The 19,007-nt window shown below is 48.7% G+C and overlaps 1 pseudogene; it reads left to right on the top strand.

Moving 5' to 3' along the window:
• The first annotated feature begins 17,409 nt into the window (after positions 1 to 17,409).
• Positions 17,410 to 18,467, top strand: LOC143533591 (protein MIZU-KUSSEI 1 pseudogene; annotated as a pseudogene).
• Positions 18,468 to 19,007: the final 540 nt, after the last annotated feature.

Genomic DNA, 19,007 nt, shown 5'->3' on the forward strand with positions numbered 1-19,007 from the left:
CGAGGTATTCTTGGCTTCAATTCCCTGCGGGTGCTAAGTATGTGAAGGGTTTTGCCTTGACACTGTACCCGCACCCGTCTTATAGTTACTTGGTTGCCAAGGTAAGGGGTATATTCCCGCTTACTTTTGAATCTTTTTGAATTTTTGAAATTCGAAGGGTTGGTGAAAGGATAAGAACAGTCCAAACCTCTGAAACGTCGTGCGACGGTTTCTTCTGACTGTGTCAGGACGTGCAGGAAGTTATGGTGACGTGACAGTACATGGTCATTCCAGACGCTTTTTCAGGCGCATGGGCGCGATTTTTCGGGCGCGTGGCCGCGAAATTAATGGTACGCGTCCTTTCAACAGCTGTTGCCAGCTTGCTTTTTGCCACGTGTCATAGTTTCATTGCACCTTCGATTTCTCTCTCTTCCGCATTAAATTCATCGCATTAATTGCGATTAGTATATAAAGGGGAGAGGGTTCTTTGTAATCCACACTTTCACTTTTCTCTTCATCTTCAAAACGATTTCCGGCGAATACTCACTTTTCAGTCGAGCATTCTCTTGAAATCGTTTTTTTCTTTCATCTGCAAGATGTCTTCTCACGATCTAGAAGCTACAGCCCAGGAGGCTGGGGTGTTCGCCGATGACAAGAGTACTGCTGGCGAGTGCCAGTGTGCTCTGCCTGTCGATCTGTATCAGTACATCGTCAGGAAGTTCATGCTCGAGTCTCTCGAGCCTGAGTTTCCTGAACCCCATCAGAAGGTGTATGATGCCCCCAGAAGCAAGATCGGGGTTTATGCTGCATTCTTTGTCTATGGGAATCTTAGGTTCCCATTGACAAAGTTTGTTTACCGTGTCCTTGAGAGGCACGGTGTACACCTGACCGAGGTGCATCCGATGGCGATCGCGAAGATTCGCCACTTCGAGTGGGTGTGCCGGATTCTAGGCATTGAGCCCTTCGTCGACCGCCTGATGACCTTCTACTCTTGGAGGTGCATCCAGGGGTGGTATACGCTGATAACCCGAATCAAGGGTTTGAAGATTTGCGCAACCGAGCGCAGTCTTCGTTCGTGGAAGCGGGAGTTCTTCTACATCTCCGCTCGCGCCATCCCCCTTGCCATGAAATTCAAGAATGGGCAAGCACTTCCCAGCCTTCACGCCTCCAACTACCAGGAGGCGGAATGGTTCTCGAAGATATCCCGAGTCCAATCTCCGGTTTACCGGTTTGCGGAGTCCGGGATGGTGATGCTCGGGATGAGCCGGGTGTGGAAGGATGCAGATGCGCAAAAGATCCCAATCGTCCTTGAATACGGTTCGAACTCTGTTCCTTACGGTATGCTCTGTTTCTTTTTGTTGATTTAGAATCTCTTCTAACTTCTTTCCTGTTTATTTCAGAGGGGAACGACTTGCAGTCGCTCATGTATCCGCGGGAGGCTGACAGTCCCGCTCGGATGGGTACTCGCGCTCTAGACGAGAACGAGTTGCCCATCCTAGAACAAACGGCGGATCGGTTCGTGGAGGTCTACCCGCTAGGCCACGAGATCCTGAGCGCCAGGCGGCCAGGTAAGGCGTTATTCAACCCTCGACCCCTCAATGTTGAAACCTCTGCTGGAATTCCTCTAATCTTATGTTCTGATGAGGAATCCGCAGATGGTCCTCCGTTGGTGCGGAAGAAGAAGGCCGTCGGCGGGAAGGGGAAGGAGAAGGTGGCCTCCACTGCCGATCCGGTGCCTCGGTCTGACTCAGAGGCCGAGAGCGAGGAGGTGGCGGGGAACCCCGGTGGTGATAAGACCACCGCTCCGGAGGCTGCGACTGTCACCTCCGGAGAGCCCCGGATGACGACGGTGAGCGGCGTGAAGAGGCCGGCTCCATCGGGTTCATCCCCGCCTGTCCGCACTTTTAGGCTCAAGAAAACCCGTAAGTACAAGCTTTATTTTTAACTTCATAGCTTTCCATCATTAACACTTTATTTTCTTTGTGCAGGCGTGGATGTTGACGCATTCCAGGGTGGAGCGGGGAGTACCCCCCTGCCCATGACGGTAGGCTTGGTCAGCCTTCCTGAGGCGACGACCCAGGCGGCTGCGCCTGCGCCTGCTTCCGCTGGTTCAGTTGCTCACTCCGTTGAGCCGACTGTTCCAGCTGTGATGACATCACCGCCGGCTGTGAGTTCCATTTTTACCGCATCTTTCACTAAGCCGGCGGTTACTTTTGCTGCGGATTCCGCAGCGGCGACCGCGGCGGCTTTCACCATGCCTCATCCGTCATCGGCAACGACGGCCGATCCTTCAGGTATGCATGGGGCTTATCGCCAACCTCTGCCTCCTTCCCATCTGCCTGACCTCTTGGATGGATTTCCTTTGGGTTCAGGTGATGGGTTTGGCGGCTATCGGCCTGTTGTTGACCCTACAGGTGCGTAGGGTTCTTTTGGCCCTTTTCATATTTTTATGATCTTTTCCTAACTGCTTTATGTTTTTTGCAGTGTCGGATTCCAATGAAGTGTATGTTCCACGATGGAACATCCGCCGAGGAACAACCCTTCGCACACCTGTGGAGTGCGTGGAGTGGGCTCGTCACGCAGCTCCCAGTGGTGCGTTGGGGGAAGCCATGGCTAGCTACCAGGAGGGTAGGCTAACCAATGAGCTTCGGGTTCTCCTTGCCCGGATGCAGCCGCGCGTCGAGCTGCTTTGTCGTGAAAACGACAAGTTAAAAGCAGCTCGCATTCAAGAAGTAGCTCAGGCGCGGGCTGTCCGGGAGGAGAATAGAAGGCTCTCCGCCGCGGCTGCGGAGAAGGAGAAGGCGTTCAAGGCCCTTGAAGTTGAGGTTCAGGCCCGTCTCGAGGCCCGTTCCAAGGCTGCCCAAGCTGTTAATGAACAGCTTCGGCTGGCTAAGGAAACTGCTAGGAACGCAACTGAAAGGGCCACCAAGGCTGAAGCTGTTGCTGAGCCTCTACGCGTGGAGAATGAAGAGCTTAAAGCCAAATTAGAGGCTCTCCAGCAGGCTCATGATGCTTTGGCGATGGAAGACGCCAAAAAGCTCCAGGAGATCTTGGACCAGAGGGGGGTGCTTGACCATACTGAGCGGAAGCTAAAGGGCGTCGAAGAGGCTGCGGCTAAAGAAGTGTTGCTTGCCAACCTCAATAAAAGTGAAGCCGAACGCGCCCGTAACGAAGCTCAAGCTGCCCTCCAGGAGGCTCTGGTTGCCAAGGAATGGCTTCTTCGAGAAGCGTTGTCTCAGGTATGTTTGGCTTTATAAAGTCTTCGCGCTTTTCTTTGTAAATAGAAAAGGTTTTGATACTTGTATTTTTTCTTGTAGGTTGTGCATCGGGTCTTTGCTGATACGTCTTATGACGATGCTATGAGCGCAGCCCTCAACGCTTCTCACGAGGATGGGGAAAAGGCCGGCTTCCTGCTTGGTCTAGGGTTCGTTGAGAAAGGCATCCCGCCTTCCAACTTCCCTTTGTATAATGTTGATACTGAAGCTGTTTACGACCAAGCAGTGAATCAGTATGCCGCCTTCCCGCATCCGGTGGTGGAGAAGGTGAACCAAGTTGCTATTGCTGATGATGGGCTAGCTATCCTTAAAGCTTTCCATGAACCGTCACGTTCTACTGATGGTGCGGGTCCAAGTGGAAGTGGCCCTGAAGCTTGATCCTGAAGATCCCTTCCCACTGTTAGGATAGGTTTAGCTTGTATTGATTTATTTTCTTGTAGGCGGGTAGTTACCCGGCCATTCTTGTAATGAATAATTGTGAAATATAAATCTTTGTGCGGGTAAGACCGATATTTTCACTGGATTCCTTGCTTTATAAACGTTATATGACTTGCATACTTTAGTTTAAATTAGCAATTTTCCAAGTGTTTAGAATAAGTTAACCTTTGAACGTGGTAGATAATAGGTTGAAGTTTTGCTTCCTCTTTCGTGATTGTGCGGGTAGGACCGTCACTTGCACTTAGTAGGATGGCTAAACTTTACCTATATCTGACCTGCGTGGAGGTTTTTCTCATCTTTTTAGAAATTTCTAAGTGTTTAGGATAAGTTAACCTTTGAACGTGGTAGATAATAGGTTGAAGTTTTGCTTCCTCTTTCGTGATTGTGCGGGTAGGACCGTCACTTGCACTTAGTAGGATGGCTAAACTTTACCTACATCTAACCTGCGTGTAGGTTTTCCTCATCCTTTTGTTAGAAATTCACTGTTTTGAATAAGTTAACCGTTCGACTCGCGGTTGTCAATAGGTTTGGTTTCCTCACATGATTTGTACGGTTAGGACCGGCACTTTCATTTAGTTGACCAAAGTTTACCTTTGACTGACCTGCGTGAAGGTTTGCCGTTTTTTGGGTTTATGCGGGTTTTGCCGCCTTCCCCACGCAACGACTTTCCACGTAATTATGCGGTGAAAACCGGCATATTAGTGTTGAATAAATTAACCGTTCGATGCGCGGTTGTTAATAGGTTAGTGTTCAGTTTCCTCTATCATGATTCATGCGGATAGACCGGCACTTTCATTTAGTGGGATGACTGAACTTTACCCTTCAACTGACCTGCGTGAAGGTTTGCTGTTTTTTGGGTTTATGCGGGTTTTGCCGCCTTCCCCACGCAACGACTTTCCACGTAATTATGCGGTGAAAACCGGCATATCCGTGTTGAATAAATTAACCGTTCGACGCGCGGTTGTTAATAGGTTAGTGTTCAGTTTTCTCTATCATGATTCATGCGGATAGACCGGCACTTTCATTTAGTGGGATGACTGAACTTTACCCTTCAAGTGACCTGCGTGAAGGTTTGCCGTTTTTTGGGTTTATGCGGGTTTTGCCGCCTTCCCCACGCAACGACTTTCACACTTATGTATGCGGTGAAAACCGGCATCAGTGTTGAAAGTTCATAAAAGTATAAATGTGAAATCATCAGCGTCGATGTTCTAAGGAGAATCATTTCCATTAGAAGTGGCTCTGGGCCTTTTCTTTACAAATTTGGAATTGATCTACATGCAAACTGTGTAATTGAGCTCCCTTCCATGTTGTTGGGATGGGAGTGCCATCGAACCGATACGCACCTGGTTCGGGATCTCGTTGTTTGCGCAATATGTAGTCTCCATTGAAGCTGCAATTTTATTCGTGTTTTCCCCAACTGGGGTTCTACACGCATCAGCCTGCTCAGCGTTCATTGCGCCACGAGGTGCGCGAGCGTCCCATCTCTGACAAATGCTTCGACCATGTCCTTTACGTCTAAGCATTCCTCGGTGGTGTGGCCTCTTGTCCTGTGGAAGTCACAGTATTTGCTCTGATCAGCGTTGTGACGATGTCGGATTATTGGAGCCTTTGGCCATGGGAGCCTCTCAGTGGCGAATATCTCGGTGACGCTTTTGGTGAGTGGCGTCCATCTGGAGTTCCGGTTTGGCTGTACGTTATCCCTTCCGCCCAACCGATGTTGCAAGCCGGATGAGGTGTCAAAGTTTACCCTTGACTGCCAAATGCCTAGCTTCCGCTTTTTGTTTAGTCGGACGGTAAGGACGTTTTCTTCTCTTGTTTTCTGGGTGTAGAGGTTTGTGTTCTGGGGGAGATTTCTACCCAGTTGCTTCTCCGTTTCCGCAAAGCGTTTAGCTGCTGTCATGATGGCATCCCATGTGGATGGCATGCCATCTTTACCCGTTAAGGTGCGGATGAGCTCTGGGTCGTTCGCGCCCTGGATGAAAGCAGCGCGAACAAGATCTTCGCTGATATTACCCAGACTTAGCTTCTTTGAGTTGAAGCGAGTGATGAAGTCTGACAAAGATTCATCTTTTTCTCGAATGCAATTGAGGATTGTCCATTGCTCCTCGGTATACTTTCTTTGTTGGCTGAAGTGTTGGCTAAACTTCTGCTGGAGGTCTTCCCAATCGTAGATGTGGTGGACCGGTAGACGATCGAACCACGCTCTAGCTGCCCCAACAAGCGTCATTTGGAACATGTAACACCACGTAGGTTCCGTCCAACTACTGACGGTTGCCCCCGCTATGAACCTGTTCAAATGATCGTCTGGATCAGATATACCATCGTAAGTGCCGATGTTGGACATCTGTTTGGCACTTTTCGGGACGATTGCTTCCGCAATGTCCTTTGCAAATTTGGACGTTCCCGCCTTTGCAGCATTTGGTTTAAATGCTTTCGAGAAGTCACGTGGATTTCCACCTGTGTTTTTTGGTTTGAAGGCTTCTCCAAAACGCCTTCTCGATTGGGAGTCCGTTTCCTTACGCTTCCCTTTTGCCCTATGGCGAGGGTTCGCGTCGGTGTCGGATTCCTCCGAGTATTCGCACTCACTACTCATTTTGAGTTGAGTGCTTCCAAAATCGTCAGCCTGTTGGACGGAACGCAAGCGTTCGTCCAACTCAGCTTGGAATTCCTTCTGACGTGCCTCTGCCCATGCCTTAACTTCGTCAAGAGTTTGGCGGGGGAGCCTTGTTCTTTGTCTCTCTAACTGGGTATCGGTGAATCCGAGTGAGCGATTATTTACTGCACTTGCCCCAGCTTGGGTAACTGGGGTAGTGTTCGTAAAATTTACTGCACTTGCCCCGGCTTGGGTAACCGGGGTAGTGTTTGTAAAAACTGTGTAGTCGGTATTCCCCCCAGTAGCTGGGGTTGTGGTTACCGGAATTTCTTTAACCATCTTTCCAGAAGTTTGAAAAAACTGAAAAGAAATGAAGTTCTAGCTTTTATGCACGGATGGCGCCAATGAAGAAACACTAACCGGACCCCGGGCAGATTACGGGTAACCTGGGGGTTGAATAGATGTTTCCCACGAGGGGTTAGACCCGGCAAAGATGGTTCTTCTGATAACCTGCAAAACAGACACCGTGAGCTCGTCACTGAGAAGGGGGGGGGGGGGTTCCTCCTTGTGACCACCCTCCGGCGTGAGAATCAGACTAGATTGCTCTTTAAATATAAATGTATATTAAGAGATTGCTAGAGCAGATATCAGGTATAATATGTAAGATACAAGATAAGATATGATGATCATACCATTTGGGGTATTTATAGCCGAAGGTAGGTTTCCAAGGATGTGTAGCCTGCTGAATAGTATTCCTGTTCAACCAACTGTGGCGTATGCACGTGCCATGCTGGTAGTTGGTGGGTAGGCAGCGGCTGATAGTGACCAGGCCTGCTGTGTACTATTCCTTTTCCACCAACTACAGGCTATGCACGTGGTATGTCAGGAGTTGGTGAGTAGGTAGCGGCTAATAGTGACATACAGTACAAGAGCATGCTGCTCGCCATACTGTTGTCAATGAGCTGTCGTATCTTTGGTCAGATCTTTTGCCCATACCTCATCAGGTACAGTACAAAAGATCCTCAGTATCGTACGGACTGGCTCATTTGGGCGGGAGTATTCCCCCTCCCGCCTTTGTGCGGGACTGTTCCCGGCTTGCTCATTCCTTCTTCAGGTGACTGCTGAATTATTATTGAGAGTTAAGCCTTGTGCCTGTAGCCATGCTGCGCGGGTAGCCTTCCCTGATGGCCGGTATCCGTAACTGCGGGAACAGGCGGAGTACCTGGAAACCATTGGGAGGCGTTTCCTGCGGGGACAGCTTGCGTACCGCACGTGAGGACGTCACGTCTCTGAGCGTGGTGGGTCCTGCTGATCCAGTTGGTTTCTGCGCAGACGTTCCTTTAGTTAAGTCTTGCGGGTTCAACCGCGCAGACGTCCGTTAAGGAGTCTTGCGGGTTGAACTGCGCAGACGTCCCTTTTCAAGGTGAGTCTGCGGGTCCAACTGGGCTCTGCTGGGACCTACCTCTTCAAGTCCCCCCAGTCCAATGTTCTTCTCATGAATGTTTAATAAAGTGAGGTAAACTTTTGGACTTAAGCAAAGGGTTTTTGAAAAGGGTTTAGTTTTAAGGTTTTCCATGGGGATTCTTCCCGCGGAAGTCCTAATGTCACGCAGAATTTCCCACTGTTCTGCTTGATCTTTGGGTATGATGCGGGTAGGTCTGTAACCTCCTCGCAAGTCAGGAGCGTTGAGTACCTCTTGTGTAGATTCTCCATGAGGTTTTGGTAGTTTTGAACATAGTGATCAATTATGTTAAAACCACCAATTCCATCTTGGAGCTTCAAACAATATAGTTCTCGACGTTCCCGCTATGCAGGGATGTTATTCCCGTTTGCGCAAGCATGGCCCAGAAGATCCTTCTTGGTTTCATTTCCCTGCGGAGTGCTAGGTATGTGAAGGGTTTTGCCTTGACACTGTACCCGCACTCGTCTTATAGTTACTTTACTCCCAAGGTATTCCTGGCGTCAATTCCCTGCAGGTGCTAGGTATGTGAAGGGTTTTGCCTTAACACTGTACCCGCACCCGTCTTATAGTTACTTGGTTGCCGAGGTATTCCTGGCGTCAATTCCCTGCAGGTGCTAGGTATGTGAAGGGTTTTGCCTTAACACTGTACCCGCACCCGTCTTATAGTTACTTGGTTGCCGAGGTATTCTTGGCTTCAATTCCCTGCGGGTGCTAAGTATGTGAAGGGTTTTGCCTTGACACTGTACCCGCACCCGTCTTATAGTTACTTGGTTGCCAAGGTAAGGGGTATATTCCCGCTTACTTTTGAATCTTTTTGAATTTTTGAAATTCGAAGGGTTGGTGAAAGGATAAGAACAGTCCAAACCTCTGAAACGTCGTGCGACGGTTTCTTCTGACTGTGTCAGGACGTGCAGGAAGTTATGGTGACGTGACAGTACATGGTCATTCCAGACGCTTTTTCAGGCGCATGGGCGCGATTTTTCGGGCGCGTGGCCGCGAAATTAATGGTACGCGTCCTTTCAACAGCTGTTGCCAGCTTGCTTTTTGCCACGTGTCATAGTTTCATTGCACCTTCGATTTCTCTCTCTTCCGCATTAAATTCATCTCATTAATTGCGATTAGTATATAAAGGGGGAGAGGGTTCTTTGTAATCCACACTTTCACTTTTCTCTTCATCTTCAAAACGATTTCCGGCGAATACTCACTTTTCAGTCGAGCATTCTCTTGAAATCGTTTTTTTCTTTCATCTGCAAGATGTCTTCTCACGATCTAGAAGCTACAGCCCAGGAGGCTGGGGTGTTCGCCGATGATAAGAGTACTGCTGGCGAGTGCCAGTGTGCTCTGCTTGTCGATCTGTATCAGTACATCGTCAGGAAGTTCATGCTCGAGTCTCTCGAGCCTGAGTTTCCTGAACCCCATCAGACGGTGTATGATGCCCCCAGAGGCAAGATCGGGGTTTATGCTGCATTCTTTGTCTATGGGAATCTTAGGTTCCCATTGACAAAGTTTGTTTACCGTGTCCTTGAGAGGCACGGTGTACACCTGACCGAGGTGCATCCGATGGCGATCGCGAAGATTCGCCACTTCGAGTGGGTGTGCCGGATTCTGGGCATTGAGCCAGTTAGAGAGACAAAGAACAAGGCTCCCCCGCCAAACACTTGACGAAGTTAAGGCATGGGCAGAGGCACGTCAGAAGGAATTCCAAGCTGAGTTGGACGAACGCTTGCGTTCCGTCCAACAGGCTGACGATTTTGGAAGCACTCAACTCAACATGAGTAGTGAGTGCGAATACTCGGAGGAATCCGACACCGACGCGAACCCTCGCCATAGGGCAAAAGGGAAGCGTAAGGAAACGGACTCCCAACCGAGAAGGCGTTTTGGAGAAGCCTTCAAACCAAAAAACACAGGTGGAAATCCACGTGACTTCTCGAAAGCATTTACACCAACTGCTGCAAAGGCGGGAACGTCCAAATTTGCAAGGGACATTGCGGAAGCAATCGTCCCGAAAATTGCCAAACAGATGTCCAACATCGGCACTTACGATGGTATATCTGATCCGGATGATCATTTGAACAGGTTCATAGCGGGCGCAACTGTCAGTAGTTGGACGGAACCTACGTGGTGTTACATATTCCAAATGACGCTTGTTGGGGCTGCTAGAGCGTGGTTCGATCGTCTACCGCTCCACCACATCTACGATTGGGCAGACTTCCAGCAGAAGTTTAGCCAACACTTCAGCCAGCGAAGAAAGTATACCGAGGAGCAATGGACAATCCTCAATTGCATTCGAGAAAAAGATGAATCTTTGCCAGACTTCATCACCCGCTTCAACTCAAAGAAGCTAAGTCTGGGTAATCTTAGCAAAGATCTTGTTCGCGCTGCTTTTATCCAGGGCGCGAACGACCCAGAGCTCATCCGTACCTTAACGGGTAAAGATGGCATGCCATCCACATGGGATGCCATCATGACAGCAGCTAAACGCTTTGCGGAAACGGAGAAGCAACTGGGTAGAGATCTCACCCAGAACACAAACCTCTACACCCAGAAAACAAGAGAAGACAACGTCCTTACCGCCCGACTAAACAAAAAGCGGAAGCTAGGCATTTGGCAGTCAAGGGTAAACTTTGACACCTCATCCGGCTTGCAACATCGGTTGGGCGGAAGGGATAACGTACAGTCAAACCGGAACTCCAGATGGACGCCACTCACCAAAAGCGTCACCGAGATATTCGCCACTGAGAGGCTCCCATGGCCAAAGGCTCCAATAATCCGACATCGTCACAACGCTGATCAGAGCAAATACTGTGACTTTCACAGGACAAAAGGCCACAACACTGAAGAATGCATAGACGTAAAGGACATGGTCGAAGCATTTGTCAGAGATGGGACGCTCGCGCACCTCGTGGCGCAATGAACGCTGAGCAGGCTGATGCGTGTAGAACCCCAGTTGGGGAAAACACGAATAAAATTGCAGCTTCAATGATGGAGACTACATACTGCGCAAACAACGAGATCCCGAACCAGGTGCGTATCGGCTCGATGGCACTCCCATCCCAACAACATGGAAGGGAGCTCAATTACACAGTTTGCATGTAGATCAATTCCAAATTTGTAAAGAAAAGGCCAAGAGCCACTTCTAATGGAAATGATTCTCCTTAGAACATCGACGCTGATGATTTTACATTTATACTTTTATGAACTTTCAACAAGGATATGCCGGTTTTCACCGCATAATTACGTGGAAAGTCGTTGCGTGGGGAAGGCGGCAAAACCCGCATAAACCCAAAAAACGGCAAACCTTCACGCAGGTCAGTTAAAGGTAAAGTTCAGTCATCCCACTAAATGAAAGTGCCGGTCTATCCGCATGAATCATGATAGAGGAAACTGAACACTAGCCTATTAACAACCGCGCGTCGAACGGTTAATTTATTCAACACTGATATGCCGGTCTTCACCGCATACATAAGTGTGAAAGTCGTTGCGTGGGGAAGGCGGCAAAACCCGCATAAACCCAAAAAACGGCAAACCTTCACGCAGGTCAGTTGAAGGATAAAGTTCAGTCATCCCACTAAATGAAAGTGCCGGTCTATCCGCATGAATCATGATAGAGGAAACTGAACACTAACCTATTAACAACCGCGCGTCGAACGGTTAATTTATTCAACACGGATATGCCGGTTTTCACCGCATAATTACGTGGAAAGTCGTTGCGTGGGGAAGGCGGCAAAACCCGCATAAACCCAAAAAACGGCAAACCTTCACGCAGGTCAGTCACAGGTAAACTTTGGTCAAATGAAAGTGCCGGTCCTAACCGCACAAATCATGAGAGGAAACCGAACCTATTGACAACCGCGCGTCGAACGGTTAACTTATTCAAAACAGAGAATTTCTAACAAAAGGATGAGGAAAACCTACACGCAGGTTAGATGTAGGTAAAGTTTAGCCATCCTACTAAGTGCAAGTGACGGTCCTACCCGCACAATCACGAAAGAGGAAGCAAAACTTCAACCTATTATCTACCACGTTCAAAGGTTAACTTATTCTAAACACTTGGAAAATTGCTAATTTAAACTAAAGTATGCAAGTCATATAACGTTTATAAAGCAAGGAATCCAGTGAAAATAGCGGTCTTACCCGCAAAAAGATTTATATCTCATAATATTCATTACAAGAATGGCCGGGTAACTACCCGCCTACAAGAATATAAAGCTATACAAGCTAAACCTATCCTAACAGTGGGAAGGGATCTTCAGGATCAAGCTTCAGGGCCACTTCCACTTGGATCAGCACCATCAGTAGAGCGTGGCAGTTCAAGGAAAGCTTTAAGGATAGCTAGCCCATCATCAGCAGCAGCAGCTTCGTTCACCTTCTCCATCACAGGATGCGGGAAGGCGGCATACTGATTCACTGCTTGGTCGTATACACCTTCAGTATCCAAATCAAATAAAGGGAAGTTGGAAGGCGGGATGCCTTTCTCAACGAACCCTAGACCAAGCAGGAAGCCGGCCTTTTCCCCATCCTCATGAGAAGCGTTGAGGGCTGCGCTCATAGCATCGTCATAAGACATCTCCGTGAAGACTCGATGCACAACCTACAAAAAAGAAAATACAAGTATCAAAACCTTTTCTATTTACAAAGAAAAGCGTGAAGATATGAAGCTAAACATACCTGAGACAACGCTTCTCGAAGAAGCCATTCCTTGGCAACCAGAGCCTCCTGGAGGGCAGCTTGAGCTTCGTTACGGGCGCGTTCGGCTTCACTTTTGTTGAGGTTGGCAAGCAACACTTCTTTAGCCGCAGCCTCTTCGACGCCCTTTAGCTTCCGCTTAGTGTGGTCAAGCACCCCCCTCTGGTCCAAGATCTCTTGGAGCTTTTTGGCGTCTTCCATCGCCAAGGCATCATGAGCCTGCTGGAGAGCCTCTAATTTGGCTTTAAGCTCCTCATTCTCCACGCGTAGAGGCTCAGCAACAGCTTCAGCCTTGGTGGCCCTCTCGGTTGCGTTCCTTGCAGATTCCTTAGCCAGCCGAAGCTGTTCGTTAACAGCTTGGGCAGCCTTGGAACGGGCCTCGAGCCGGGCCTGAACTTCAACCTCGAGGGCCTTGAAGGCCTTCTCCTTCTCCGCAGCAGCCGCGGAGAGCCTCCTATTCTCCTCCCGGACAGCCCGCGCCTGAGCTACTTCTTTAAGGCGAGCTGCTTTTAACTTGTCGTTTTCACGACAAAGCAACTCGACGCGCGGCTGCATCCGGGCCAGGAGAACCCGAAGCTCATTGGTTAGCCTACCCTCCTGGTAGCTAGCCATGGCTTCCCCCAACGCACCACTGGGAGCTGCGTGACGAGCCCACTCCACGCACTCCACAGGTGTGCGAAGGGTTGTTCCTCGGCGGATGTTCCATCGTGGAACATACACTTCATTGGAATCCGACACTGCAAAAAACAAAAAGCAGTTAGGAAAAGAGGATAAAAATATAAAAAGGCCAAAAGAACCCTACGCACCTGTAGGGTCAACAACAGGCCGATAGCCGCCAAACCCATCACCTGAACCCAAGGGAAATCCATCCAAGAGGTCAGGCAGATGGGAAGGAGGCAGAGGTTGGTGATAAGCCCCATGCATACCTGAAGGATCGGCCGTCGTTGCCGATGACGGAGGAGGCATGGTAACAGCCGCCGCGGTCGCCGCTGCGGAATCCGCAGCAAAAGTAACCGCCGGCTCAGTGAAAGATGCGGTAAAAATGGCACTGACAGCCGGCGGTGATGTCATCACAGCTGGAACAGTCGGCTCAACGGAGTGAGCAACTGAACCAGCGGAAGCAGGCGCAGGCGCAGCCGCCTGGGTCGTCGCCTCAGGTAGGCTGACCAAGCCTACCGTCATGGGCGGAGGGGTACTCCTCTACGCTCCACCCTGGAATGCGTCAACATCCACGCCTGCAAAAAGAAGATAAGTATTAATGATGGAAAGCTATGAAGTTAAAAATAAAGTTTGTACTTACGGGTTTTCTTGAGCCTAAAAGTGCGGACAGGCGGGGATGAACCCGATGGAGCCGGCCTCTTCACGCCGCTCACCATTGCATCTTGGGCTCTCCGGAGGTAACAGTTGTCACAGCCTCCGGAGCGGTGGTCTTATCACCACCGGGGTTCCCCGCCACCTCCTCGCTATCGGCCTCTGAGTCAGACCGAGGCACCGGATCGGCAGTGGAGGCCACCTTCTCCTTCCCCTTCCCGCCGGCAGCCTTCTTTTTCCGCACCAACGGAGGACCATCTGCGGATTCCTCATCAGAACATAAGATTAGAGGAATTCCAGCAGAGGTTTCAACATTGAGGGGTCGAGGGTTGAATAGCGCCTTACCTGGCCGCCTGACGCTCAGGATCTCGTGGCCTAACGGGTAGACCTCCACGAACTGATCCGCCGTTTGTTCTAGGATGGGCAACTCGTTCTCGTCTAGAGCGCGAGTACCCATCCGAGCGGGACTGTCAGCCTCCCGCGGATACAGGAGCGACTGCAAGTCGTTCCCCTCTGAAATAAACAGGAAAGAAGTTAGAAGAGATTCTAAATCAACAAAAAGAAACAGAGCATACCGTAAGGAACAGAGTTCAAACCGTATTCGAGGACGATCGGGATCTTTCGCGCATCCGCATCCTTCCACACCCGGCTCATCCCGAGCATCACCATCCCGGACTCCGCAAACCGGTAAACCGGAGATTGGACTCGGGATATCTTCGAGAACCATTCCGCCTCCTGGTAGTTGGAGGCGTGAAGGCTGGGGAGAGCTTGCCCATTCTTGAACTTCATGGCAAGGGGGATGGCACGAGCGGAGATGAAAAAGAATTCCCGCTTCCACGAACGAAGACTGCGCTCGGTTGCGCTAATCTTCAAACCCTTGATCCGGGTTATCAGCGTATACCACCCCTGGATGCACCTCCAAGAGTAGAAGGTCATCAGGCGGTCAACAAAGGGCTCAATGCCCAGAATCCGGCACACCCACTCGAAGTGGCGAATCTTCGCGATCGCCATCGGGTGCACCTCGGTCAGGTGCACACCGTGCCTCTCCAGGACACGGTACACAAACTTTGTCAATGGGAACCTAAGATTCCCATAAACAAAGAATGCAGCATAAACCCCGATCTTGCCTCTGGGGGCATCATACACCGTCTGATGGGGTTCAGGAAACTCAGGCTCGAGAGACTCGAGCATGAACTTCCTGACGATGTACTGATACAGATCGATAGGCAGGGCACACTGGCACTCGCCAGCAGTACTCTTGTCATCGGCGAACACCCCAGCCTCCTGGGCTGTAGATTCGAGATCACGAGAAGACATCTTGCAGATGAAAGAAGAAAACGATTTCAAGAGAATGCTCGACTGAAAGGTGAGTATTCGCCGGAAATCGTTTTGAAGAAGAAGAGAAAAGTGAAAGTGTGGATTACAAAGAACCCTCTCCCCCTTTATACACTAATCGCAATTAATGCGATGAATTTAATCCGGAAGAGAGAGAAATCGAAGGTGCAATGAAACTATGACACGTGGCAAAAAGCAAGCTGGCAACAGCTGTTGAAAGGACGCGTACCATTAATTTCGCGGCTACGCGCCCGAAAAATCGCGCCCACGCGCCTGAAAAAGCGTCTGGAATGACCATGTACTGTCACGTCACCATAACTTCCTGCACGTCCTGACACAGTCAGAAGAAACCGTCGCACGACGTTTCAGAGGTTTGGACTGTTCTTATCTTTTCACCAACCCTTCGAATTTCAAAAATTCAAAAAGATTCAAAAGTAAGCGGGAAAATACCCCTTACCTTGGCAACCAAGTAACTATAAGACGGGTGCGGGTACACTGTCAAGGCAAAACCCTTCACATACTTAGCACCCGCAGGGAATTGAAGCCAAGAATACCTCGGCAACCAAGTAACTATAAGACGGGTGCGGGTACAGTGTTAAGGCAAAACCCTTCACATACCTAGCACCTGCAGGGAATTGATGCCAGGAATACCTCGGCAACCAAGTAACTATAAGACGGGTGCGGGTACAGTGTTAAGGCAAAACCCTTCACATACCTAGCACCTGCAGGGAATTGACGCCAGGAATACCTTGGGAGTAAAGTAACTATAAGACGAGTGCGGGTACAGTGTCAAGGCAAAACCCTTCACATACCTAGCACTCCGCAGGGAAATGAAACCAAGAAGGATCTTCTGGGCCATGCTTGCGCAAACGGGAATAACATCCCCGCATAGCGGGAACGTCGAGAACTAGATTGTTTGAAACTTCAAGATGGAATTGGTGGTTTTAACATAATTGATCACTATGTTCAAAACTACCAAAACCTAATGGAGAATCTACACAAGAGGTACTCAACGCTCCTGACTTGCGAGGAGGTTACAGACCTACCCGCATCATACCCAAAGATCAAGCAGAACAGTGGGAAATTCTGCGTGACATTAGGACTTCCGCGGGAAGAATCCCCATGGAAAACCTTAAAACTAAACCATTTTCAAAAACCCTTTGCTTAAGTCCAAAAGTTCACCTCACTTTATTAAACATTCATGAGAAGAACATTGGACTGGGGGGACTTGAAGAGGTAGGTCCCAGCAGAGCCCAGTTGGACCCGCAGACTCACCTTGAAAAGGGACGTCTGCGCAGTTCAACCCGCAAGACTCCTTAACGGACGTCTGCGCGGTTGAACCCGCAAGACTTAACTAAAGGAACGTCTGCGCAGAAACCAACTGGATCAGCAGGACCCACCACGCTCAGAGACGTGACGTCCTCACGTGCGGTACGCAAGCTGTCCCCGCAGGAAACGCCTCCCAATGGTTTCCAGGTACTCCGCCTGTTCCCGCAGTTACGGATACCGGCCATCAGGGAAGGCTACCCGCGCAGCATGGCTACACGCACAAGGCTTAACTCTCATAATAATTCAGCAGTCACCTGAAGAAGGAATGAGCAAGCCGGGAACAGTCCCGCACAAAGGCGGGAGGGGGAATACTCCCGCCCAAATGAGCCAGTCCGTACGATACTGAGGATCTTTTATACTGTACCTGACGAGGTATGGGCAAAAGATCTGACCAAAGATACGACAGCTCATTGACAACAGTATGGCGAGCAGCATGCTCTTGTACTGTATGTCACTATTAGCCGCTACCTACTCACCAACTCCTGACATACCACGTGCATAGCCTGTAGTTGGTGGAAAATGAATAGTACACAGCAGGCCTGGTCACTATCAGCCGCTGCCTACCCACCAACTACCAGCATGGCACGTGCGTAGGCCACAGTTGGTTGAACAGGAATACTATTCAGCCGGCTACACCTCCTTGGAAACCTACCTTCGGCTATAAATACCCCAAATGGTATGATCATCATATCTTATCTTGTATCTTACATATTATACCTGATATCTGCTCTAGCAATATCTTAATATACATTTATATTTAAAGAGCAATCTAGTCTGATTCTCACGCCGGAGGGTGGTCACAAGGAGGAACCCCCCCCTTCTCAGTGACGAGCTCACGGTGTCTGTTTTGCAGGTTATCAGAAGAACCATCTTTGCCGGGTCCAACCCCTCGTGGGAAACATCTATCTAACCCCCAGGTTACCCGTAATCTGCCCGGGGTCCGGTTAGTGTTTCTTCAACCTCCTAGTAATTATTATAACACCACAATGACCTCCATCGGAATGTGTCACGATAGTCTAGTCTCTATGTCAAGAAACAATTCAGGCAAATTAATCCCATCAAATTACATCATCAACACTTCATTTATGATAAACCTTAATTCGACCGACGAAAACCCTCTTGTCGCTAAAGGCTCTCCGGTAGGACTACCGTAGGTTCTCGGGTGCCTGTTCGGGGTTTTAAAAACTTATTCGGTCGTTACTCACCGTAATAACAATCCCAGCCATTCTCCCCACTTTCCGGCGGATTAGTTTGCCGTACCATTTGTCGTTAACCCCCTCGCTAGGGCGGAAAGTGACCGGTACCTTATTCGGGAACCCAAGGGGGCAAGTTAGTTTCGCGGTGCAATATGACCCGCGATCCGCCCCGTGTTCATTATCGAAATGGGGGTGTCGACCGCGTCTTTGGTAAAGGAAATGTCGTCCGGACTAGTGCGAATCACACTCGAGTGCGAAAAGCGGTTGGTGACACGTGGCAGGAAGTTGTTTAAGGAGCCCGTGTGGACCATGTATTGTAATGGGAAAAAGTGTGGTTACGCGTCTTCTAAGGCGTGTACTGACTCCGACTGGCATGTGCTAAGCACAGTGCAGAGGGTGTCAGTCGGGGCTGGGGTGATTCCAGTGTTGGAGGATGGAAGAAAGAGTAATGCTAGTGGAAGTGGGGCCGGTGGGTCCGAGGGTGAGTTGGTGTATATGCAAGCCAAGTTCGATCGAGTTGTGGGGAGTCGTGACTCGGAAGCGTATTATATGATGAACCCGGATCAAAGTGGAGGGCCGGAACTAAGTATATTTCTGCTTAGAATTTAATTTAAAGAAAGTTAAGTTAATATAATGTTTGTTAAATCATCATGTTTGTTGTCAAATTTGTAGTTTTTTTTTCTTGATTGATTTTATTATAAGTTTGATGATGATTGTAGATTTAATGTTTATAGGGCTTGAACTTGAAGGCCATGTTAGAGTTTTGGATTACAATGTACATTATGCATGTAAACATGTAATTTAATTTGCTTATGTTTGCTGATTGCTCATTGGAATTCGTAATAAATAAGATTCTCTTTTTCAATTTTAGTCCTTAATTTATACATTTTCTCCTTTTGTTAATCAAAATCTATGACATGTAATTAACAAATCATTGTAAAACTTTCTAAAAATGGGAAAAACTAGGTCTGACAAGAAAAATATGGGAAAAGCAACACAATACTAATGTTGATATACAAATGGTAGATTCAAATCCTGATGGAATTAAAGACATATTCATGTCAAGATCAACAAATTCGTATCGTTGCTAAGGGTTCGCAAATTTTGACTTGCTGAACTACTAAATGTGAATATGTGATTATGTGAACTAGTGAAGGTGAACTACTGAGTGCGTATATATGTTGTTAGATACATAGATATTGTTAGGACATTGCATATGATATAGTTGTTGTCCCGCAAAGTAATGAACTTGCTATTTTTGTTTAAAAAAACAACAAAAATACAGGAATACCGCCTATTAAAATGTGCATAGTAGAGGTTCATTTGGTTCCATCTAAACTCTTCAAACCTATACTCTTGTAAATATAGATTGATATAAGTCAAGCATCTTTTACTTGTGAAAC

This window comes from Bidens hawaiensis, unplaced genomic scaffold, assembly GCF_021521415.1.
Source record: "Bidens hawaiensis isolate Kalapana, Puna unplaced genomic scaffold, B.hawaiensis_p1.1 tig00009824_1, whole genome shotgun sequence".
In the NCBI taxonomy this organism is placed as follows: domain Eukaryota; kingdom Viridiplantae; phylum Streptophyta; class Magnoliopsida; order Asterales; family Asteraceae; genus Bidens; species Bidens hawaiensis.